Source organism: Antedon mediterranea, chromosome 4 (assembly GCF_964355755.1).
Source record: "Antedon mediterranea chromosome 4, ecAntMedi1.1, whole genome shotgun sequence".
In the NCBI taxonomy this organism is placed as follows: Eukaryota; Metazoa; Echinodermata; class Crinoidea; order Comatulida; family Antedonidae; genus Antedon; species Antedon mediterranea.
In genome coordinates this window covers 10,335,255-10,360,226 of record NC_092673.1, presented here as the reverse complement: position 1 = coordinate 10,360,226, position 24,972 = coordinate 10,335,255, and positions in this window count along the sequence as shown.

The window sequence follows — 24,972 nt, the reverse complement described above, 5'->3', positions numbered from 1 at the left end:
TATTGTATGCACTTTGTTGTTTTTGTCTGAAAAGTTTTCACGAAATTCACAAAATGATCTAAAACGTCTCTAAATGCGATTTGAATTTATTTTGTGCACTTTGATATTTTGTGTGAAAAGTTTTATCGAAATGCTCAAAGTGGTCTAAAACGGTTTCAAATGTGATTTTAAGCACTTTGATGTTTTTGTGTAATAAAGTTTCATCGAAATGCACAAAATGGTCTAAAACGTCTCCAAATACGATATTAAGCTATTGTATGCACTTTGTTGTTTTTGTCTGAAAAGTTTTCACGAAATGCACAAAATGGTCTAAAACGTCTCTAAATGCGATTTGAAGTTAATTTTTGCACTTTGATGTTTTTGTGTGAAAAGTTTCATCGAAATGCACAAAATGGTCTAAAACGTCTCCAAATATGATATTAGGCTATTGTATGCACTTTGTTGTTTTTGTCTGAAAAGTTTTCACGAAATTCACAAAATGATCTAAAACGTCTCTAAATGCGATTTGAATTTATTTTGTGCACTTTGATATTTTGTGTGAAAAGTTTTATCGAAATGCTCAAAGTGGTCTAAAACGGTTTCAAATGTGATTTTAAGCACTTTGATGTTTTTGTGTAATAAAGTTTCATCGAAATGCACAAAATGGTCTAAAACGTCTGCAAATGCGATATGAAGTTATTTTGTGCACTTTGATGTTTTGTGTAATCCAGTTTCATCGAAATGTACAAAATTGTCTAAAACCTCTCAAAATGCGATTTGAAGCTATTTTGTGCACTTTGATGTTTTTGTATGAAAAGTTTCATCGAAATGCACAAAATTGTCTAAAACGTCTCCAAATACGATATTAAGCTATTGTATGCACTTTGATGTTTTTGTGTGAAAAGTTTTTTCGAAATGCACAAAATGGTCTAAAACGTCTCCAAATCCGTCTTGAAGCTATTCTAAGAACTTTGGTGTTTTTATGTTACCAAGTTTTTTCGAAATGCACAAAATGGTCTAAAACGTCTCCAAATACGATTTGAAGCTATTTTGTGCACTTTGATGTTTTGTGTAATGAAACGCACAAAATGGTCTAAAACGTTTCCAAATGCGATTTGAAGCTATTTTGTGCACTTTGATGTTTTGTGTGAAAAGTTTCATCGAAAAGCAAAAAATGGTCAAAAACGTCTCAAATACGATAATAAGCTTTTGTATGCACATTGATGTTTTTGTGTGAAAAGTCTCATCGAAACGCACAAAATGGTCTAAAATGTCTCCAAATGCGATTTGAAGCTATTTTGTGCACTTTGTTGTTTTGTGTGAAAAGTTTCATCGAAATGCACAAAATGGTCTAAAACGGTTTCAAATGTGATTTAAAGCACTTAGATGTTTTTGTGTAATCAAGTTTCATCGAAATGCACAAAATGGTCTAAAACGTCTGCAAATGCGATTTGAAGCTATTTTGTCCACTTTGATGTTTTGTGTAATCAAGTTTCATTGAAATGCACAAAATGGTCTAAAACGTCTCCAAATGCGATTTGAAGCTATTTTGTACACTTTGATGTTTTGTGTGAAAAGTTTCATTAAAATGCACAAAATGGTCTAAAACGTCTCCAAATACGATATTAAGCTATTGTATGCACTTTGATGTTTTTGTGTGAAAAGTTTTTTCGAAATACACAAAATGGTCTAAAACGTCTCCAATTGCGATTTAGAGCTCTTTTGTGCACTTTGATGTTTTGTGTCAAAAGTTTTATAGAAATGCTCAAAATGGTCTAAAATGGTTTCAAATGTGATTTTAAGCACTTTGATGTTTTTGTGTGAAAAGTTTCATCGAAATGCACAAAATGGTCTAAAACGTCTCCAAATACGATTTGAAGCTATTTTGTGCACTTTAATAGTTTTGTGTGAAAAGTTTTATCGAAATACTCAAAATGGTCTAAAGCCGTTTCAAATGTGATTTTAAGCACTTGGATATTTTTGTGTAATCAAGTTTCATCGAAATGCACAAAATAGTCTAAAACGTCTCCAAATGCGATTTGAAGCTATTTTGTGCACTTTGATGGTTTTTGTGTGAAAAGTTTCATCGAAATGCACAAAATGGTCTAAAACGTCTCCAAATACGATTTAAAGGTATTTTGTGCACTTTAATAGTTTTGTGTGAAAAGTTTTATGGAAATACTCAAAATGGTCTAAAACGGTTTCAAATGTGATTTTAAGCACTTTGATATTTTTGTGTAATCAAGTTTCATCGAAATGCACAAAATGGTCAAAAACGTCTCCAAATACGATAATAAGCTGTTGTATGCACATTGATGTTTTTGTGTGAAAAGTCTCATCGAAATGCACGAAATGGTCTAAAACGTCACTAAATTCGTTTGAAGCTATTCTAAGCACGTTGGTGTTTTTTATGTTACCAAGTTTTTTCGAAATGCACAAAATGGTCTAAAACGTCTCCAAATGCGATTTGAAGCTATTTTGTGCACTTTGATGTTTTGTGTAATGAAACGCACAAAATGGTCTAAAACGACTCCAAATGCGATTTGAAGCTATTTTGTGCACTTTGATGTTTTTGTGTGAAAAGTTTCATCGAAATGCACAAAATGGTCTAATACGTCTCCAAATACGATATTAAGCTATTGAATGCACTTTGTTGTTTTTGTGTGAAAAGTTTCATCGAAATGCACAAAATGGTCTAAAACGGTTTCAAATGTGATTTTAAGCACTTTGATATTTTTGTGTAATCAAGTTTCATCGAAATGCACAAAATGGTCTAAAACGTCAGCAAATGCGATTTGAAGCTATTTTGTGCACTTTGATGGTTTTGTGTGAAAAGTTTCATCGAAATGCACAAAATGGTCAAAAACGTCTCCAAATACGATAATAAGCTGTTGTATGCACATTGATGTGTTTGTGTGAAAAGTCTCATCGAAATTCACAAAATGGTCTAAAACGTCTCCAAATCCGTTTTGAAGCTAATCTAAGAACTTTGGTGTTTTTATGTTACCAAGTTTTTTCGAAATGCACAAAATGGTCAAAAACGTCTCCAAATACGAGTTGAAGTTATTTTGTGCACTTTGATGTTTTGTGTAATGAAACGCACAAAATGGTCTAAAATGTTTCCAAATGCGATTTGAAGCTATTTTGTGCACTTTGTTGTTTTGTGTGAAAAGATTCATCGAAATGCACAAAATGGTCAAAAACGTCTCCAAATACGATAATAAGCTGTTGTATGCACATTGATGTGTTTGTGTGAAAAGTCTCATCGAAATTCACAAAATGGTCTAAAACGTCTCCAAATCCGTTTTGAAGCTAATCTAAGAACTTTGGTGTTTTTATGTTACCAAGTTTTTTCGAAATGCACAAAATGGTCAAAAACGTCTCCAAATACGAGTTGAAGTTATTTTGTGCACTTTGATGCTTTGTGTAATGAAACGCACAAAATGGTCTAAAATGTTTCCAAATGCGATTTGAAGCTATTTTGTGCACTTTGATGTTTTGTGTGAAAAGTTTCAACAAAAAGCACAAAATGGTCAAAAACGTCTCCAAATACGATAATAAGCTGTTGTATGCACTTTGATGTTTTTTTGTGAAAAGTCTCATCGAAATGCACAAAATGGTCTAAAACGTCTCCAAATCCATTTTGAAGGTATTCTAAGCACTTTGGTGTTTTTATGTTACCAAGTTTTTTTCGAAATACACAAAATGGTCTAAAACGTCTACAAATGCGATTTGAAGCTTTTTTGTGCACTTTGATGTTTTGTGTAATGAAACGCACAAAATGGTCTAAAACGTCTGCAAATGCGTTTTGAAGCTATTTTGTGCACTTTGTTGTTTTGTGTGAAAAGATTCATCGAAATGCACAAATTTGTCTAAAACGTCTCCAAATACGATATTAGGCTATTGTATGCACTTTGTTGTTTTTGTGTGAAAAGTTTCATCGAAATGCTCAAAATGGTCTAAAACGTCTCCAAATGCGATTTGAAGCCATTTTGTGCACTTTGATGTTTTTGTGTGAAAAGTTTCATCAAAATGCACAAAATGGTCTAAAACGTCTGCACATACGAAATTAAATTATTGTATGCACTTTGATGTTTTTGTGTGAAAAGTTTTTTCGAAATGCACAAAATGGTCTAAAACGTCTCCAAATGCGATTTGAAGCTATTTTGTGCACTTTGATGTTTTGTGTAATGAAACGCACAAAATGGTCTAAAATGTCTCCAAATGCGATTTGAAGCTATTTTGTGCACTTTGTTGTTTTGTGTGAAAAGTTTCATCGAAATGCACAAAAAGGTCTAAAACGTCTCCAAATACGATATTAAGCTATTATATGCATTTTGATGTTTTTGTGTGAAAAGTTTTAATGAAATGCACAAAATGGTCTAAAACGTCTCCAAATGCGATTTGAAGCTATTTTTTGTACTTTGATGTTTTTGTGTGAAAAGTTTCATCGAAATGCACAAAATGGTCTAAAACGTCTCCAAATACGATAATAAGCTATTGTATGCACTTTGTTGTTTTTGTGTGAAAAGTTTCATCGAAATGCACAAAAAGGTCTAAAACGTCTCCAAATACGATATTAAGCTATTATATGCATTTTGATGTTTTTGTGTGAAAAGTTTTAAGGAAATGCACAAAATGGCCTCAAACGTCTCCAAATCCGCTTTGAAGCTATTCTAAGCACTTTCGTGTTTTTATGTTAACAATTTTTTCGAAATGCTCAAAATGTTCTAAAACGGTTTCAAATGTGATTTTAAGGACTTGTGATGTTTTTGTGTAATCAAGTTTCATCGAAATGCACAAAATGGTCTAAAACGTCTCCAAATGCGATTTGAAGCTATTTTGTGCACTTTTATGTTTTGTGTGAAAAGTTTCATCGAAATGCACAAAATGGTCTAAAACGTCTCCAAATGCGATTTGAAGCTATTTTGTGCACTTTGTTGTTTTTGTGTGAAAAGTTTCATCGAAATGCTCAAAATGGTCTAAAACGTCTCAAATACGATATTAAGCTATTGTATGCACATGTTTTTGTGTAACCAAGTTTCATCGAAATGCACAAAATGGTCTAAAACGTCTCCAAATCCGTTTTAAAGCTATTAGATCAGCGAGAGAGAGATAGATCAGCGAGAGAGAGAGAGATCATCAAGAGAAAGAGAGATAGATCAGCGAGAGAGAGATAGATCAGCGAGAGAGAGATAGATCAGCGATAGAGAGATAAATCAGCGAGAGAGAGAGATAGATCAGCGAGAGAGAGATAGATCAGCGAGAGAGAGATAGATCAGCGAGAGAGAGAGATAGATCAGCGAGAGAGAGAGAGAGAGATCAGCGAGAGAGAGAGATAGATCAGTGATAGAGAAAGAGATCAGCGATGGAGAGATAGATCAGCGAGAGAGAGATAGATCAGCGAGAGAGAGATAGATCAGCGAAAGAGAGAGAGAGATAGATCAGCGAGAGAGAGATAGATCAGCGAGAGAGATAGATCAGCGAGAGAGAGATAGATCAGCGAGAGAGACATAGATCAGCGAGAGAGAGATAGATCAGCGAGAGAGATAGATCAGCGAGAGAGAGAGAGAGAGAGATAGATCAGCGACTGAGAGAGATAGATCAGCGACAGAAAGAGATAGATCAGCGACAGAGAGAGATAGATCAGCGACAGAGAGAGAGATAGATCAGCGAGAGAGATAGATAGATCAGCGAGAGAGAGAGATAGATCAGCGAGAGAGAGAGATAGATCAGCGAGAGAGATAGATAGATCAGCGAGAGAGAGAGATAGATCAGCGAGAGAGAGAGATAGATCAGCGAGAGAGAGAGAGAGAGAGATAGATAGATAGATAGATCAGCGCGAGAGAGAGATAGATCAGCGAGAGAGAGAGATAGATCAGCGAGAGAGAGAGAGAGATAGATCAGCGAGAGAGAGAGATAGATCAGCGAGAGAGAGATAGATCAGCGAGAGAGAGATAGATCAGCGAGAGAGAGATAGATCAGCTAGAGAGAGATAGATCAGCGAGGGAGATAGATCAGCGAGAGAGAGATAGATCAGCGAGAGAGAGAGATAGATCAGCGAGAGAGAGAGAGAGAGAGATCAGCGAGAGAGAGAGATAGATCAGTGATAGAGAAAGAGATCAGCGATGGAGAGATAGATCAGCGAGAGAGAGATAGATCAGCGAGAGAGAGATAGATCAGCGAGAGAGAGAGAGAGATAGATCAGCGAGAGAGATATAGATCAGCGAGAGAGAGAAAGATCAGCGAGAGAGAGAGAGATAGAGCAGCGAGAGAGAGATAGATCGGCGAGAGAGAGATAGATCAGCGAGAGAGAGATAGATCAGCGAGAGAGAGATAGATCAGCGAGAGAGATAGATCAGCGAGAGAGAGAGATATATCAGCAAGAGAGATATAGATCAGCGAGAGAGAGAGATAGATCAGCGAGAGAGAGAGATAGGTCATCGAGAGAGAGATAGATCAGCGAGAGAGAGAGATAGATCAGCGAAAGAGAGATAGATCAGCGAGAGAGAGAGAGATAGATCAGCGAGAGAGAGAGATAGTTCAGCGAGAGAGAGATAGATCAGCGAGTGAGAGATAGATCAGCGAGAGAGAGAGATAGATCTGCGAGAGAGAGAGATAGATCAGCGAGAGAGAGAGAGAGATAGATCAGCGAGAGAGAGAGATAGATAGATCAGCGAGAGAGAGATAGATAGATCAGCGAGATAGAGATAGATAGATCAGCGAGAGAGAGATGGATCAGCCAGAGAGAGAGATAGATAGATAGATAGATCAGCGAGTGAGAGATAGATCAGCGAGAGAGAGATAGATCTGCGAGAGAGAGAGATAGATCAGCGAGAGAGAGAGAGAGATAGATCAGCGAGAGAGAGAGATAGATAGATCAGCGAGAGAGAGATAGATAGATCAGCGAGATAGAGATAGATAGATCAGCGAGAGAGAGATGGATCAGCCAGAGAGAGATAGATAGATCAGCCAGAGAGAGAGATAGATAGATAGATAGATCAGCGAGAGAGAGATAGATAGATCAGCGAGAGAGAGATATAGATCAGCGAGAGAGAGATAAATCAGCGAGAGAGAGAGATAGATCAGCGATAGAGAGATAGATCAGCGAGGGAGAGATAGATCAGCGAGAGAGAGATAGATCAGCGAGAGAGAGATAGATCAGCGGAGGAGAGAGAGAGAGAGACAGAGAGAGAGAGAGAAAGAGAGAGAGAGATCAGTGAGAGAGAGATAGATCAGCTAGAGAGAAAGAGATCAGCGAGAGAGAGATAGATCAGCGAGAGAGAGATAGATCAGCGAGAGAGAGATAGATCAGCGAGAGAGAGATAGATCAGCGAGAGAGAGAGAGATAGATCAGCGAGAGAGAGATAGATCAGTGAGAGAGAGAGATACATCAGCGAGAGAGAGATAGATCAGCGAGAGAGAGATAGATCACCGAGAGAGAGATAGATCAGCGAGAGAGAGTAAATTTTCGCCATTTTTCGAGAAAAAAATCTTGTGGTCCTCAGTAGGAAAATTTTTCGAAAAATGGCAAATTTTCGACCCTTTTATTTTTTGACATAACTAGTTACTATGGCTCTAAAGATGATGTTAACACAGTATATTTGCATAAATGGCAATATTATATCATAATTATAGAATTTTAAAAATTGGAAATTTTGGCCCTTTTTCAAAAAACTTCTTATAGTCAGTCCCCCAGAGGGAAATTTTCGAAAATTGGCAAAATTTTGAACCTTTTCTTTTTTAACATAACTAGTTACGATGGCTCTATAAGATGATGTTAACACAATATATGTCCATAAATGGGAAAATTATAGCATAATTATTTAATTTTAAAAAGTGTAAAGTTTTTGCCATTTTCGACCCTTTTATATTTTGAGATAAGTAGTTGCTATGGCTCTATAAGATGATGTCAGCACAATATATGTGCATAAATGGCAATATTGTAGCATAATTTTTGAATTTTAAGAAGTGGAAATTTTAGTCATTTTTCGAAAAAAATTCCTATGGTCCCCCCAGGGAAATTTTCGAAAAATGGCCAAATTTTGATCCTTTTATTTTTTGACATAACTAGTTACTATAGCTCTATAAGATGATGTTAGCACAATATAATTATTTGCATAAATGGCAATATTATAGCATAATTGTTGAATTTTAAACAATGGAAATTTTGAACATTTTTCGAAAAAAAAATCTTATTGGCCAAATGTCCAAATTTTGACCATTTTATTTCTTGACATAACTAGTTAGTATGGCTCTATAAGATGATGTTAAAACAATATATGCGCATAAATAGCAATATTATAGCCTAATTATAGAATTTTGAAATTGGAAATTTTTGCCATTTATCGAAAAAATTCCTATGGTTCCCCCGTAGGGAAATTTTCGCAAAAATGGCCAAACTTCAAACCTTTTATTAGTCGCGTGGACGCGACTCTACAGTTCACTATGTCGGTCGGTCTGTCGGTCTGTCTGTCGGTCCGGTATCACTTTGCGTTTTATCGCTTCTCTGTACTTTTGAACTGTTTTGATGTACAGAAAAGTTTTAAAGTACATTACTTTTTGAAAGTTCATTTATTTCTGAAAGCACGCAACTTATTGTTGTTGGCCTTGTTTTTTGACATAACGAGTTACTATGGCCGGCTGTATAAGATGATGTTAACACAATATATGTGCATAAATGGCAATATTATAGCCTAATTATAGAATTTAAAAAGGTGGACATTTTGGTCGTTTTTGAAAAAAATCGTATGGTCCCCCGCAGGGAAATTGTCGCAAAAAATGGCGAAATTTCAAACCTTTTATTTTTTGACATAACTATTTATTATGGCTCTATAAGTTGATGTTTACACAATATATGTGCATAAATGGCAATATTATAGTCTAATTATTGAATTTTAAAAGGTGGAAATTTTCGTCATTTAGCGAAAAAGTTCCTGTGGTCCCCGGAGGAAAATTTAGGAAAAAAAGCCCAATTTCGACCCTTTTATTTTTTGACATAACTAGTTACTATGGCTCTATAAGATGATGTTAGAACAATATATTTGGAAAAATGGCAATATTATAGCATAATTATTGAATTTTCGAATTTTAAAAAGTGTAAATTTTCGCCATTTTTCGAAAAAAAATCTTATGGTCCCCCTCTGGGAAATTTTCAAAAAATGTCCAAAATTAGACCCTTTTATTTTAATAGTCTATTTATATGAAAAGAATGATCAATCAATGAAAAATAATGCCATGCAACTTTGTTTCAGATTTTTAAAAAGGTCCACTTGTTTAGGCCTGATATTTACAACCCTAAAAGTATCTCACTTTCAAAAACAATATTTATTTTCAATTTAAAAAAAAAATCCCTAGAGGTTCGAACCCACTACTGAGAGCACTCAAACCTGAGCATTATCCGTTACGCCACAAACCAGTAGATGACTGAGGAGCTGATAATAGTCTATTTATATGAAATGAATATTCAATCAATAAAAAATAATGCCATGCAACTTTGTTTCTGATTTTAAAAAAGGTCCACTTGTTTAGACCTGACATTTACAACACTCAAAATATCTCACTTTCAAAAACAATATTTATTTTCAATTAAAAAAAAGGAAAGAATAAAAATATTCGTAGATGTTCGAACCCACTACTACGAGAACTCAAACCTGAGCACTACCGGTTACGCCACAAACCAGTAGATGAGTAAAGAGCTGATAATAGTCTATTTATATGAAATGAATGATCCATCAATGTAAAATGATGTTATGCAACTTTGTTTCTGATTTTAAAAAAGGTCCACTTGGTTAGGCTTGACATTTAAAACCATAAAAAAATCTCACTTTCAAAAACAATATTTATTTTCAAATAAAAAAAAAAAGAAAAAAAATATCCATAGAAGTTCGAACCCACTATAGAAATCACTCAAACCTGAGCATTACCCGTTACGCCGCAAACCAGTATATGACTGAAGAGCTGATAATAGTCTCTTTATATGAAATGGATGATCAATCAATGAAAAATAATGCCATGCAACTTTGTTTCTGATTTCAAAAAAGGTTCACTTGTTTAGGCCTGACAGTTGCAACCCTCAAAATATCTCACTTTCAAAAACAATATTTATTTTCAATTAAAAAAAAAAGAAAAAAAATCCCTAGAGGTTCGAACCCACTACTGAGAGCACTCAAACCTGAGCATTATCCGTTACGCCACAAACCAGTAGATGACTGAGGAGCTGATAATAGTCTATTTATATGAAATAAATATTCAATCAATGAAAAATAATGCCATGCAACTTTGTTTCTGATTTTAAAAAAGGTCCACTTGTTTAGGCCTGACATTTACAACACTCAAAATATCTCACTTTCAAAAACAATATTTATTTTCAATTAAAAAAAAAGAAAGAATAAAAATATTCGAAGATGTTCGAACCCACTACTGCGAGAACTCAAACCTGAGCACTACCGGTTACGCCACAAACCAGTAGATGAGTGAATAGCTGATAATAGTCTATTTATATGAAATGGATGATCCATCAATGTAAAATGATGTTATGCAACTTGGTTTCTAATTTTAAAAAAGGTCCACTTGGTTAGGCTTGACAGTTAAAACCATAAAAAAATCTCACTTTCAAAAACAATATTTATTTTCAAACAATAAAAAAGCAATATCCCTAGAGGTTGGAACCCGCTAATGAGAGCACTCAAACCTGGGTATTCCCCGTTACGCCACAAACCAGTAGATAACTGAAGAGCTGATAATAGTCTATTTATATGAAATTAATGATCAATCAATGAAAAATAATGCCATGCAACTTTGTTTCTGATTTTAAAAAAGGTTCACTTGTTTAGGCCTGACATTTACAACCCTCAAAATATCTCACTTTCAAAAACAATATTTATTTTAAATTAAAAAAAAAAAAAGAAACAAAATATCCGTAGCGGTTCGAACCCACTAGTGAGAGCACTCAAACTTGAGCATTACCCGTTACGCCACAAACCAGTAGATGACTGAGGAGCTGATAATAGTCTATTTATATGGAATAAATGATCCATCAATGTAAAATTATGTTAGGCAACTTTGTTTCTGATGTAAAAAAAGGTCCACTTGGTTAGGCTTGACATTTAAAACCATAAAAATATCTCACTTTCAAAAACAACATTTATTTTCAATTAAAAAAAAAAAGAAAAAAAATATTCGTAGAGGTTCGAACCCACTACTGCGAGAACTCAAACCTGAGCACTACCGGTTACGCCACAAACCAGTAGATGAGTGAAGAGCTGATAATAGTCTATTTATATGAAATGAATGATCCATCAATGTAAAATGATGTTATGCAACTTTGTTTCTGATTAAAAAAAAGGTCCACTTGTTTAGGCCTGACATTTACAACACTCAAAATATTTTGAAATCACTCAAACCTGAGCATTACCCGTTACGCCGCAAACCAGTATATGACTGAAGAGCTGATAATAGTCTATTTATATGAAATAAATAATAAATCAATGAAAAATAATGCCATGCAAATTTGTTTCTGATTTTAAAAAAGGTCCACTTGTTTAGGCCTGATATTTACAACCCTCAAAATATCTCACTTTCAAAAAAAATATTTATTTTCAAACCAAAAAAAAAGAAAAAAATGTTCGTAGAGGTTCGAACCCACTACTGCGAGAACTCAAACCTGAGCACTACCGGTTACGCCACAAAACCAGTAGATGACTGAGGAGCTGATAATAGTCTATTTATATGAAATGAATGATCAATCAATGAAAAACAATGCCATGCAACTTTGTTTCTGATTTAAAAAAAGGTCCACTTGTTTAGGCCTGACATTTAAAACACTCAAAATACCTCACTTTCAAAAACAATATTTATTTTCAATTAAAAAAAAAGAAAGAAAAAAAATATTCGTAGAGGTTCGAACCCACTACTGCGAGAACTCAAACCTGAGCACTACCGGTTACGCCACAAAACCAGTAGATGACTGAGGAGCTGACAATAGTCTATTTATATGAAATGAATGATCAATCAATGAAAAACAATGCCATGCAACTTTGTTTCTGATTTAAAAAAAGGTCCACTTGTTTAGGCCTGACATTTACAACACTCAAAATACCTCACTTTCAAAAACAATATTTATTTTCAATTAAAAAAAAAGAAAGAAAAAAAATATTCGTAGAGGTTTGAACCCACTACTGCGAGAACTCAAACCTGAGCACTACCGGTTACGCCACAAACCAGTAGATGAGTGAAGAGCTGATAATAGTCTATTTATATGAAATAAATGATCCATCAATGTAAAATGATGTTATGCAACTTTTTTTCTGATTTAAAAAAAGGTCCACTTGGTTAGGCTTGACATTTAAAACCATAAAAATATCTCACTTTCAAAAACAATATTTATTTTCAAAAAAAAAAAAAAAGAAAAAAATATTCGTAGAGGTTCGAACCCACTACTGCGAGAACTCAAACCTGAGCACTACCGGTTACGCCACAAACCAGTAGATGAGTGAAGAGCTCATAATAGTCTATTTATATGAAATGAATGATCCATCAATGTAAAATGATGTTATGCAACTTTGTTTCTGATTTTAAAAAAGGTCCACTTGGTTAGGCTTGACATTTAAAACCATAAAAATATCTCACTTTCAAAAACAATATTTATTTTCAAATAAAAAAAAAAGAAAAAATATGTCCCTAGAAGTTCGAACCCACTATTGAAATCACGCAAACCTGAGCATTACCCGTTACGCCGCAAACCAGTATATGACTGAAGAGCTGATAATAGTCTATTTATATGAAATGGATGATCAATCAATGAAAAATAATGCCATGCAACTTTGTTTCTGATTTAAAAAAAGGTTCTCTTGTTTAGGCCTGACAGTTGCAACCCACAAAATATCTCACTTTCAAAAACAATATTTATTTTCAATTAAAAAAAAAAGAAAAAAAATACCCGTATAGGTTCGAACCCACTATTGAGAGCACTCAAACCTGAGCATTACTCGTTACGCCACAAACCAGTAGATGACTGAGGAGCTGATAATAGTCTATTTATATGAAATGAATGATCAATCAATGAAAAATAATGCCATGCAACTTTGTTTCTGATTTTAAAAAAGGTCCACTTGTTTAAGCTTGACATTTACAACACTCAAAATATCTCACTTTCAAAAACAATATTTATTTTCAATTAAAAAAAAAGAAAGAATAAAAATATTCGTAGATGTTCGAACCCACTACTGCGAGAACTCAAACCTGAGCACTACCGGTTACGCCACAAACCAGTAGATGAGTGAAGAGCTGATAATAGTCTATTTATATGAAATGGATGATCCATCAATGTAAAATGATGTTATACAACTTTGTTTCTGATTTTAAAAAAGGTCCACTTGGCTAGGCTTGACATTTAAAACCATAACAAAATCTCACTTTCAAAAACAATATTTATTTTCAAACAATAAAAAAGCAATATCCCTAGAGCACTCAAACTTGAGCATTACCCGTTACGCCTCAAACCAGTAGATGACTGAAGAGCTGATAATACTCTATTTATATGAAATGAATGATCAATCAATAAAAATAATGCCATGCAACTTTGTTCCTGATTTTAAAAAAGGTCCACTTGTTTAGGCCTGATATTTACAACCCTCAAAATATCTCACTTTCAAAAACAATATTTATTTTCAATTAAAAAAAAAAAAGAAAAAAAATATTTGTAGAGGTTCGAACCCACTACTGCGAGAACTCAAACCTGAGCACTACCGGTTACGCCACAAACCAGTAGATGAGTGAAGAGCTGATAATAGTCTATTTATATGAAATTAATGATCCATCAATGTAAAATGATGTTATGCAACTTTGTTTCTGATTTAAAAAAAGGTCCACTTGGTTTGGCTTGACATTTACAACCCTCAAAATATCTCACTTTCAAAAACAATATTTATTTTCAATTTAAAAAAAAGAAAGAAAAAAAATATCCCTAGAGGTTCGAACCCACTATTGAAATCACTCAAACCTGAGCATTACCCGTTACGCCGCAAACCAATATAATTATGACTGAAGAGCTGATAATAGTCTATTTATATGAAATGGATGATCAATCAATGAAAAATAATGCCATGCAACTTTGTTTCTGTTTTCAAAAAATGTTCACTTGTTTAGGCCTGACAGTTGCAACCCTCAAAATATCTCACTTTCAAAAACAATATTTATTTTCAAACAAAAAAAAAAAAAATATTCGTAGAGGTTCGAACCCACTACTGCGAGAACTCAAACCTGAGCACTACCGGTTACGCCACAAACCAGTAGATGAGTGAAGAGCTGATAATAGTCTATTTATATGGAATAAATGATCCATCAATGTAAAATTATGTTAGGCAACTTTGTTTCTGATGTAAAAAAAGGTCCACTTGGTTAGGCTTGACATTTAAAACCATAAAAATATCTCACTTTCAAAAACAATATTTATTTTCAATTAAAAAAAAAGAAAGAAAAAAAATATTCGTAGAGGTTCGAACCCACTACTGCGAGAACTCAAACCTGAGCACTACCGGTTACGCCACAAACCAGTAGATGAGTGAAGAGCTGATAATAGTCTATTTATATGAAATGAATGATCCATCAATGTAAAATGATGTTATGCAACTTTGTTTCTGATTTAAAAAAAGGTCCACTTGGTTTGGCTTGACATTTACAACCCTCAAAATATCTCACTTTTAAAAACAATATTTATTTTAAATTAAAACAAAAAAAAAAGAAACAAAATATCCGTAGAGGTTCGAACCCACCAGTGAGAGCACTCAAACTTGAGTATTACCCGTTACGCCACAAACCAGTAGATGACTGAAGGGCTGATAATACTCTATTTATATGAAATGAATGATCAATCAATGAAAAATAATGCCATGCAACTTTGTTTCTGATTTTAAAAAAGGTCCACTTGTTTAGGTCTGATATTTACAACCCTCAAAATATCTCACTTTCAAAAAAAATATTTATTTTCAATTTAAAAAAAAAAAATCCCTAGAGGTTCGAACCCACTACTGAGAACACTCAAACCTGAGCATTATCCGTTACGCCACAAACCAGTAGATGAGTGAAGAGCTGATAATAGTCTATTTATATGAAATGAATGATCAATCAATGAAAAATAATGCCATCCAACTTTGTTTCTGAGTTAAAAAAAGGTGCACTTGGTTAGGTTTGACATTTAAAACCATAAAAATATCTCACTTTCAAAAACAATATTTATTTTCAAACAAAAAAAAAAGAAAAAAATATTCCTAGAGGTTCGAACCCACTACTGAGAGAACTCAAACCTGAGCATTACCGGTTACGCCACAAAGCAGTAGATGAGTGAAGAGCTGATAATAGTCTATTTATATGAAATGAATGATCTATCAATGTAAAATGATGTTATGCAACTTTGTTTCTGATTTAAAAAAATTTCCACTTGGTTAGGCTTGACATTTAAAACCATAAAAATATCTCACTTTCAAAAACAATATTTATTTTCAAATAAAAAAAAAAAGAAAAAAAATATCCCTAGAAGTTCGAACCCACTATTGAAATCACTAAAACCTGCGCATTACCCGTTACGCCACAAACCAGTAGATGACTGAGGAGCTGATAATAGTCTATATATATGAAATGAATGATCAATCAATGAAAAATAATGCCATGCAACTTTTTTTCTGATTTTAAAAAAGGTCCACTTGTTTAGGCCTGACATTTACAACCCTCAAAATATCTGACATATTATAATTTTTTTTTATCATGTTTTGGTATATAATATATAATTTTCTTTATTTTCATTCGTGGCTTTCAACATCGACATAACCTTGTCTCCTCTGTGCTGAAGGAATGGAAGAAAGTTACTTTGAAGGCGAACCGTTGCTGACGAAACATCGCAAACTCCTCGCCACGTCCATGATCCTGTCGGCGGTACTCGAAGCATTGGTCGTCAGAGAAATATACTCGCGGGATTTCGAGAACTTTGTACTGTGTATGGACAGAGAGAAAGGGGTTAAAGAGAATCGAATGGCGTATTATCTCATCGACGACATTCGAAGGTATCCGAAATTGCACGCTCACGGAGCTTTCGTGGATTCTCTTAAATGCGCCGGCCACCACGATCTTGTTGCCGCTTTGAGAAAAGGAGCGAAAACAACTTTGAACACGCCGTTCGAGAAAGATCATCCTTTTTCTTCCTTCAAGTCGGCGATGGTCCGTCTTTCGCACTACGAAATCGATCAAACATACAAGAAACGATTGCGAGAGAGGAACGTTCTTCTGAAACGCATCAACCGGTTCGCTGAAACGATAAATCTGGAGGCCACCGTCAAACAAATGGTCGTCAGAAGAATTTACGAACCCGAATACGCAAATTTCCTCCTCGACGGTGACAGAGAGAGAAACGTTTACTTTTTCCTCAACAACGTTTGGAAGCATCAAGACGAGTCCGGTTACAAAGCTTTCGTCGAGTCTCTAAAAGCAACCGGTCAACACGAACTCGCATCGACTTTGGAGAAAAAGAAATACAAAAAGAAAAAACAGTCTGTCGAAGTTCCAGACTTCGAAATTTTGTCCGATCAAAAGGCAATGTTCGTGTATCTGACACGTGTCAAGTATTCCAAGATAAACGGAAAGTTGTACCTCTACGGCAGAGATCCGGAGGGAAACAGGCTGTCGTTGAAGACGAGGAAAGTGAAATTCACGTCGTACGTCGAAGACGAAACGGACGGAGAATGCATCATGCGCAGAGGTGACGATCCAATTTCTTGCGCCAAGAAGTACAGGAGGCTCACGACCGACGAAAGGAACGGCATCAAGGTAGACAACCTCTTCGGCAACTTCCCCTCGTCCGTGGGCGACCTGGACGCTCAGTGCGCGGTCGGGGTTCACGGATGCGCTTGGCACAGTTACTCCGAAGACAAAGACGGCAACGTCGAAGGCTTGACGTACGACGAGCAGATCCACTTGGAACGACAGAACGTTCACCCGGTGCGACTGTCGGTGTTGTGCGTAGTTTTCAGGTGGGACGTGAACGGTCGAATAATTTCGGCAATGCTGTCCGACGGAAAGAGACTGCACGGCGAAAATGCGACACGCTGTCGGAAATCGCAAAGTCGATCGAATCTGCCGACGTGTTCGTGTATCACGGTGGTCGGGTCAAGGACAGCATCGTCGCCAGATGTTGGCTGTGCGAGGTACCCCTTGCCGTAGACGGGTTCCCCGTGTGCTTGGACACTTCAAAACACGTACGGTCGCCGGCGGGCGGCGACAACGACTCCGTCTACGATTACGTCGGTTACGAATCTTGTCACGAGCTAGCGGCGAGCTTGTCGGCGAAGAAGCTAGACGACGACGTTTGCGTGCTGGAACGCTACGTGTCGGAGGTGGAAGCGAAAAAATTGATCGAAATCGAGACGAACTTGTCCAGAATAGTGGGAAGGTTCCCCAACGGATCGTCGACCGGTGTCCTTTCGTCGGTGCTGTGCAGAGAAGCGCAGCGTCAGCGTGTGGTGTTTCCGAGGAGCAATGCGGACCCGAAGCCCAAAGGAAGCGTCAACGAAGACGAAACGTGCAGAGGAGGCCTGGTGCTGGACACCGTGTCCGGCATTCACAGAGACGTCGACTTGTACGACTTTCAGTCTTGCTATCCGAGGTTCATCATCGACAAAAACGTGGACGAGTCGACGGCTCTCGAAGACGGCTCTTTCGTCGACGCCGAAGTACGCGAAGGTCTGCTTCCGTCCGTCATGAAAAGACTGGTGTCGGCTAGAGAAGAAAAAAACATCACTCCCCAGAACTCCGCCGCGTACAAACAAGCGTCGGATGTCTGTGCACGTCTGGCAAGAAAAGCCTTTACAACCACGTGACGGAAAAGTGCAGGGAACAACTGAATGCGCTAAAAAATTGCGCGGAAGAAAACGGTGCTCGGGTTCTGTACGGCGACACCGACTCGTTGTTTTTGGACATAGTTCCAGGCGGGAGACAGGAGCTGGAAGAGCAATTCGCCCGAGTCTTGGGCGAAGGAAGCTTTCAAAGGTTCAAACACAGGGAGACGCTTTGCGGCTTGCTGCTGACGGACAAGAAGAAAAGGTATGCGTGTCTCCATGCAGACGGGAGGGTGAGCACCACAGAGATGACGAGGCCCGGCGTCGAAAGATTCGCGTCTCGACGGGAACAGAACATGATCGACATAGCCCTGAGGATCGGAGATAGCAATACGGCGGCCGACCGTTGCGTAAAAGAATTTTGTCGAGTCGTCAACGAACTGAAGGACGACGAAGCGATCGAGGTCCGGGACGTTGTTCGAAAGGGCAAAAACGAGACGAACTCTCACAGATTCAAAAAGAGTTGCGCCGCCCTCGGATGCTACAGACAGACGCCTTACCACCTGAAACACGGAGGCGTTTCCTATCATCCGCTGTTGCATTCGTGCATCCATCCGACCGTGGAAGTTGAGCACTTGATCCGAGAGCTGAAACAATTTTGCGAACTCGACAAAAGCAACGTTTTGAGCGTAATCGTTTGGAACGCGGAAGCAGGGGACTGCCGAACGAGCATATTGCATCGGTTGAAGGAGATCAAAGATACTTTGGAAAAGATTCCGACGCAACTGCCCCGGAAGGAGCTGCAGCTCTGCGGAGGGTGGAATGTGTTCAGTGGCAGTTGCTGTTCCATGGTGAAGGTGTCGACCGCCGAAGAAGAGACAGGTTAGAAAAAAACGAACCGGTCTTTCGAAGCGTAGATCTCGAAAACGGGGAGAGGAGATTATTCATCTTAAGATGTACAAACGCTTTGTGTTGCGACGCACACCGATTCTGCGGAAAGGCATGGAACTACACAGCAAAAGATGAAGCGTAAAATAATCAAGAAATAAAAAATAAATAAAAAATAGTTTTAAGTCTACTTTTGAAAGAAAAGAAATAAAGGAATGGTTGAAGGAAATAAAAACACAAAAACCAAAAATATTGTTTAACAGTTTTTCTTGTATTCTTTTGTTTGTCAATTTGTCAAAGTATTGCGTATCCGCAAATCACGGTCACGTCCAGATCTTTTACGCCGAGCAGTAGATTCCCCGAAACAAACGGCGAATCGAGAGATTTTGGTGGTCGTTCGTCGATCTCATCGTTCATGCATCGTTTCGACCTCTCCCTTCTTATCTTGTTTTCGTCTACGGCGAGATCGTCTTCGACAGGCTCTAGGTGTTTTCCTAGAAAAAGCGAAATCACCTTTTCCTTACATTTCCTGTCCATTTCGTGCAACACGGTCGATTCGGTTATGCAAGAAGGCAACGTGGTCCCGGTCGCTCTCAACCGTTTCCAAACGTTTGGCAGGAACACGTCCGAGTCCGTCATGAAAGCGGTGTGTCTTTCTTTGACCTCGGTGAGTAGCCTCAGAGGACGGACGAATTTGGCCGAGACGGAATTGAAATATTTCCGTACGCCCACCAGTCTCTCAACGGGTTCGTTGCTTCTTCCACGACGTCCTCGACGAATTCGAAGAATTCCACTTCCGCCAACTCGAAATTCAGGATGCTTTCCTTCTTTTGCGATCCTTCGAAAACAAGACGGGAAGATCTATCGGCCAGACCTACCATCAGTCGTTGCGAGGTTTCCAGGGTTAAAAGGGCAGAGAAGAAGTCTGCGTTAAGCCATCCGATCTGTCGTCTGTCGTGCCTGACGAACATCGGAGGCGGGTCCAAATGCACGCCGCTTCTGCCTACGCCAACTTCCGTCTCGGCCAAATTGTCGAGGCAGGTTTCGACTGCGCAAGCGACGTTCTTCGGACACAACGGTAGCGATCTGTTGTACGACAGACACAGATGCCTCAATTCTCATCAGAAGCTCGAAGTAAGGGTTGTCGGATCCGTAACGCCTTCCGTCGAAGTACCACTGGAACGTTGGAGAGGGGTTGCCGCTTCTCACAAACACGCTCCAATCGTCCAGAGACTGTAGAGTTCGGGAAAGCGTCGTGTAGTCTGTGTAATCTTCGATTCTAGTCAACCAGAGACGACCGGTCAGATAACGCCTTCCGTAATCGTTGCCCTCGTCACCGCCACCGTCGTCGTCGTAGTCGTCGTAGTCGTCGTAGTCGTCCGACTTGAAATGTCTAGGGTCGACTGTCATTATCTTTGACCACCTGACCTGCACGGCAGGTTGAGGCAATCCCAACTTCAACACCGGTCTCTCTTTGAACAAGTCCATAAGAAAGATTCTTGTGAAACATAACAACAAAAACAACAAAAAAAACAAAAAAAAAACTAAAAAACTGTATATAAATTTCAATTTCCTTTTATTTCAAACGACCATCATTTTCTTAAATTTAGAAGATAAAGTATTTTCACTTTGCAATCTATCAATCTCTCTATTTTGTCGATCACTTCGCATAAGTCTTTTTTGTTTTTTTCATCCGCATCGCCGTCGTTGCCGCTGTGTTGCTTTTTTTAAGGCGTAGCACTTTCAGAACCCTTTCCACGTGGAAGACCGGCATTTCGATGTATATGTTTGTGCTCATTCTTGTGTTGTTTTTTTTCCACTTTCTTTTCTCCTTTTCTGTGAATTTTGTAAATATTATTCTTTTCTTCCAAGTCTATTTCTGTATTAATATACTGTAAAATGTTACTATTTAATCAGTTATAGTTGGTTTTCTAAAATGGTTTTTTTTTTTGCCCCTGTCTATTTCGAGTCGATTTTGTCCGTCGGGAAAGAATCGCCAGCTTTTTCGGCATGATTCCTTAGTCCGTTATTACTTGTAAAACAATCTTTCTTTTTTTTTTCTCTTCGGACTCTTCTTCGTCCACGACCTCGACAGGTTCAGCAACATTTCCAACGTTCTGAAAGTTCTGAAATGCCTTGATCGGTCGTCTTCTCATGTACAAAGAAGAGTTTCTAAAGTCCAAATACTTGATCTTAATGTTTTTTACAGGTAAGAACTCATCGGGAGAATCAGACAAAACAAAAAAAAACAAAAAGTTTTTCACTTTGTGACGTACCGTTTGCGTTTGCAACCGGACCTTTTGCAGCAGATCGGACGGTTCGACGGACTTATTTCCAGCAGTGTTCGATCGTTCAACGGTTCGCCACAATCCAGCTCCTCTGCAATGCACTTTCGGGACAGTTCTGAATCGAATTTGTCGACGTGCCTTAATATCATGTCGAGGAACGTGCGACCGGTTTGCTTGAGAGAAGCGACCGTCTGAAACTGAGTGTTGCAGCAAAGCGAAGGAGAAAACAACTGGAACTTTCTCGCTCGTCCGTCCACATGGTACGGGATGGTGAACTTGACCGACGGAAACAGATCGTTGCTGTCGACCGTCAAAGATTCCAAAAGCTTAAGTCGTTCGACTACGTCAGACGGATCGTCCAGCACGCCGTACATCCTACCTGCATGGTTCAAGTTGTTTGTCGAAATGTGCATAGGTACGCTCTTGTATTTTCTCTAAGTTATCGCCTGTTGCAGTTGGTAGTTGAGCGAAGTTTTTGTTCTCACGTTGAAGTTACCCCTCGTCGTGATGTTCGTCGATCCTGTGGAAACGAAATACAGCGCGGTCGATCCTCTTTTCAGAGGCGATTGAAATTCTATCATGTCGTCTTGCAATTTCGTGCCCCTCATGTGGATGGATTGCGCCGTCTCGCGCGTGTCGTACGGATATCGATACGCGATGTTTTGCGAAGACACCACGTTCACCAGGAAGAAGTTCATCGACGCTCTGTTGCAACTGGATTGAACGGTTGTGTACGTCATGATTGTTCCGGGCCCTTTACTTTCCGGGGCGAGTGTATGGGCGAAATCGGGCGCACCTCCGGTTTTAACACTTCCTGAAAGATGGCACGGATCGTATTTTTCCTCGCCGTCTGTTGCAATCGGGGTGGTTTTTCACACCTTTTTTCAGAACCTGGATCCTCCGGATGCTGTTGTCTACCTTCACCAGCACGTCTCCGTTGGAGGTGCGTTGATGTTCCGAAAACATGGAGGTCAGAGACTGACGTTCCCGGTCGTTGTACGTGGCAAACACGACCGTTTCTGCAAATAACGACAGCAGATCGAGCGCCGATGTGAGGAACGACATCAGCAGATCGGGAGCGTCGACCATGAGCTCCACGTGATCGACGAAGGCGGTTTTCGCCGCTTGTCCTTTTTCGTTCTGTAACCGTCGAACCTTCAAGTCTCCCACCACGATGCCCTCTTCTCTGTAGAGTAAGTGAACAAGGTTTTTAGTGGAAAACACCACCGCCAAACTTTCAAACGACTCGACTCTGGTCCTCTGATCGACTTTGTAGACGACGTCATCGACGTAAAACTTTCTCTTCTCCGGAATCGGGTTCAGGTTGTTCCTCAGCCGGTTCGTGAACCGTTCGCCGAGCACGTCCGGAACCGATCCAACAAGGAAACGGGATCGGACGGCTTCGAGGAGAGAGCTTTGCAGATCCTCGGATCCGAGTTGATGTACGTGTACCAGAACGTCGCCTCCTGTTCCGTCATGCCGCCTCTCAGTTCCACCAGCTGCCGACAACACATTCAATTCACCAGGAAAAAAAAGTTATGCGCCCTCTATCGGTTGCTACCTTCAATATCTGCTCAGCGAAGCGTGCATAGTAACCGGAAGTGATGTGTTTTTCAAAACATTATTTCCGTAATCTTTAATCAACGAATGAGAAGCCTTCAAATTGTTTTTCTCATGAATAATTCATATTTAGTTGAAGATAAGGTATGGTAGAACCATGTGACGATCTCTTTTAAACGAAACGGCCATTTTAAGACAGTCTAGTAAACCAATGATTTCGAGAGTAAGTTTTTAGATATTTAACAGTTTTTGAGGATCGTTTTTTTGTGTAATTTTGCACGCATATAAAATCAAAACCTAATTTTTTAAGAAGTAAATGCAAACAAATATAATAACTATATACTATTTATATTTGTTAGAAAAAAAATCACGCTGGTGTTATGTCCCATTTTTTTTTTAATGAAGCTGAAAATTGGTATATAATCCACGTGGTTAGTATTTCGGCCTAGCACTCTATATCACATGTCTAGGCCTAAACATAGGGCAAATCCAGCAGCAATGTAAATACAGAGTTCAAGATCAATAAAGAGACTTTGTATAAATATTAACATAATGTTATTATTGTTATTTTTATGCAATAATAATAAAAACATGTTATAGATAGGCCTTTTAGTCATAAACCATATTATTACAATTATTATAGCCTACTAACTAAGATAATAGACCTCCAGGCCTAGCCTAGTTAGACAATTATGTAGTAGGTATATTATTAATATAGTATAGACAATATAATAAGGTTACTGTTTTTATCTGAGATTTTCACTAATTTTTGCCTACTATTTTATTTAAATTTCAGCTGCTTTCGGCTTTTTGGGTGTTCGACCTCCTTGAATATTTCAGGGACTGTGGACATGGTATGCGCTTTCATAATAGACGTCGTTCTTGAATTTTCATTACGCATACCCCAAAATGACCGTTTCCTTCTGTTTATTGAGGCATGTATGGACTCTCCTCCCTGCTCTCCTAGCAGTCCTAACCCAACTCTCTACTTCTTAATTGATGGCAGCACATGATCCTCAAGTAAATGGAGCTTAGGTGATATTCTCTCATTGTATTGGCGAAAGTGGTCCATAAAAGCCATTATTTTTTCATCTGTATAAATATAAACGCAAATTATTTTAAATATAATTGATTACTTTTGTTCTTGTTCCAAAATTTTACAACTTGTAAACAAATCTAGTTGATACATCTATAGTGGTTTGAAATAAAGAAAAATCATACCAATTGATTGAATGTCATCGGTTGTTAACACCCGGCAATGGTTGATACTGTTGTGTACTGCTGAATATTTAGAGAGTAAGTTTGTGTATTTTACTTCAATCTCTGCTGCCTTCGCCATTATCAGTTGTCCCTTACTAATTGAAAAGAGATCTGCCTCTATACTGACCACTCTAGAAATGTTCTTGCATAGATCATCTATGACGTCAGACTTTTATTTAAAAAAAATTATAATACAGTATTGTAATAGTAGTAGTAATGTAAATAAGAATCATGTATATAAAGAGGCCTACTACTATTATGTATTAGAATTAGAATACATAATTCTACATACAGTTAATGTGCATACCTTTAGTGCCTTGTGCACATGATTACCATTAAAAGATTTCCCATGAAATGGCTGTCGTTTAATACCATGATACTGGAGTGTCTGGTCAATAGATGCTACTATTGGACCAGTCCCAAACCTCAGTTGTACGTCCATTTGCCTTTCCTATAGAAAAATACTTATGCAGGTAATTATGTTTGCTTTCATAGGTACAGAATAACCATGTGAGGTTCTAAGGCATCGATTTTTAGGGTAAGTAACAAGTAAAAACAAACAATATAATTATGAATGAAATATTGACGTACTGTTTCTGTCAACTCATCTTGAAGCTTTACTAGTTCATGCAATTGTTTAGACATTTTTGCCTTAGCATCCCCACTTTGATTTTTTAAATACAATAAAGGGATATCGTCTTCTATTTTCTCAATTTGTAGTAAAAGTTGATCTTTTTCTCTTGCCAATTCTGGAATTAAAAACAATTTAATTTATTTTTATTTATTTATTGAATTTTCTGCCATATACAATACAAAGAAGACAAAACAAATATAAAAAGCAAAGAAAGACAACAAATAAAAACGAAAGGAGAGAATAAATAAATTATACCTTCTTGCTTCATAGCCACTGCCTTCACTAACTTATCAAACTTTGATTTTGCTTGATCATCATCATAATCATCTTCTTCTGTATGATTTTTTCTTTCCATCAATATAGCAACATCCATTCGCTTTCCAGCATCTCATACAGTTTTTTGAATATCCCTAAAGAGATATGGAGGGTAGGGACGGACACCTGTAAAGATAATTATAAAAAAATACTTACGACATTTAAGATTATTTAATTGGTATTTAGAGTACAAGATAAAAATTACTTACTGGCTCAATTTCAA